This window comes from Manacus vitellinus, unplaced genomic scaffold (assembly GCF_001715985.3).
Source record: "Manacus vitellinus isolate BGI_N305 unplaced genomic scaffold, ASM171598v3 scaffold_185_pilon, whole genome shotgun sequence".
Taxonomy (NCBI): domain Eukaryota; kingdom Metazoa; phylum Chordata; class Aves; order Passeriformes; family Pipridae; genus Manacus; species Manacus vitellinus.
The window spans coordinates 23459-25471 of NW_021939298.1; positions in this window are offsets into that span (position 1 = coordinate 23459).

Here is a 2013-nt window from a genome sequence, read left to right on the forward strand (position 1 = left end):
GCTCCCCCCATGCATGTTAACCCCCAGTTGAACTGCAGGTGGGAATTTCAGCAGGCAAACGTCACTCAAACTGCAGTTGGGATTCTGGAGATGGACAAGTACTTTGCTTTGCATCTGGAATTCATTTTCCATGTGTAAAATTGCACCTGCAGAAGGGGAATGCAGCTCCCCTGTGCGCTGTGCTGCGAGCTGGAGGAGTATCCCAGGGTGAGTGACAAGTCTTTGAGAAGTTGCTGGGGCCCTGCTGGAGATTGCACTCATCCAGAGCTGGGAGATTCTTTACCACCCCTCTCCACTGAGAGCTCCGCTGGGAGAAGCTTTATTTTGCACTGTGATGTGCTTTTTGCAGAGTGGTTTTCTCTGCCCTGGCTCTGGCTGACAGCTTAACGTGTTTTCCTGGCAGCTGATTTACTTGTAATGTAATTCATGACTGAGGAAGCAAGGGCCTGAACTTTTGCTTGCTCTTCCCCCAGCTTCGTCCTGTTTGTTTGCTGACTTCTACTGCTAAAACTGTCAGGTTTGCCTTGTCCCTTCCTCTCCCACCCCAGAAGGTTCCTGTAAACCCTCTGTTCACTTGGAAAAATTAAATGGTCGAGGAATTTTTTCACCTAACATTTTGATGCAGGCTGAAAGAGCTTGGAAACGTGCAGTTTTGAATGATTTCCAGGAATGCACATCGAGTTCTCTGCTGTGTTTTATGCAGTGCCAGGTGTTTAGGCATGCCCTGTTTGAGGTGGTTCCTGCAGAGCACAAGCTCTGCAGCTCCTGTCTCTGTAGCTCAGCCTGGCTTGGAGCAGTGGAGCGTGTTCCTGGCACTCCAGTGTCAGTTGAGCTGGGTAACAAACAGGCAGTGCTTCCAAAAGGATGTTCTTGTTCCTCCAGAAGTCGCTTCTTCTCTAAAAGAGCTACTGGGTTCTGTTATTTTGTTTTTTTCCCCCCAGGAGAGCATTATTGGAGGGCTACGTTAATGTTTGTGAAAGAAATGCTGAAGTTCACAAGGAAAGCATGATTTGGGGGGAGCATCTCTGTCTCTTCAATCCTGCCTGTAACTTGTTTCCTTCTAATTGATTACTCCTGAATACTCCTGTTGCTCCCATGGTGCAGCCACTGACTCTGTAACTCAGCACTATGGCAGGACCCAGAGCCAGCAGCCCTGAAAGGGAAAGCAGCCTCCCTGTCCCCAAGCCCCTGATTATTAGGGAAAAGTAAGTGTCGGGTTCTGAAGAATTACAGTGGCTGGCTGGCTCTTGGTGTGTTGTGTGCTGGGGCCCTGAACTGGGCTGGAGGCTTTATCTTGGGCTGTTGCTGTTGTGGCAGGGTGTGTTTGTCACTCCCCCATGGCAATGCAGGTCGGGGCTTTGCTCTGCAGGTTAATTGTTCTGCACTAACCGGTGGGGACAGGCAGTCAATGTTACACTTCCCTACATAATTAACTGGTTACCATTTTCTAATTGCTTAAATCCAGAGACTCAGAACAGAGAAGTATTAGCAATTCCTGCCTGGCTTTACAGCCAGTCTCAGTAGGACAACGTTTGACATTCCACATGAGGAGTGTAGTGCCACTGTCCCTGTTTCCAGTTCCAGGGAAAGCATGGTGGGATTCCTTCCTAACTGAGTCCCGAGGTCAAGTCAGTTCCTAAAACACTCTAAAAACATCAAAACTTCTTTTTGTAGTTCAGAGGAATAAACTTAGGGTTCATCCTTAGTAAGTTTTCACGGGAAACTTATGAAAGTAAGTTGTGAATACTGTTTATTTGTAATCCTCCAAAGGCATTCTGTGAAAAAGTGGTTTGACAAACCCAGAATAGTTCTGCTTCTGAAATGAACCACTTTGTGAATGACACAAAAGGAAAGGATGGGTGTTGACAGCTGATTCTTTTCAGTGGGTTGTAATCAAAAGCATCATTAAAAGCAGGCCTGGGGTTCCCCGCTCTACAGCGCTGACTCCTGTCCAGTTCTGAAATGCTGTCAGCAATAGCATGTCTGCATAAGAGTCGGGACTGTGCAGGTATG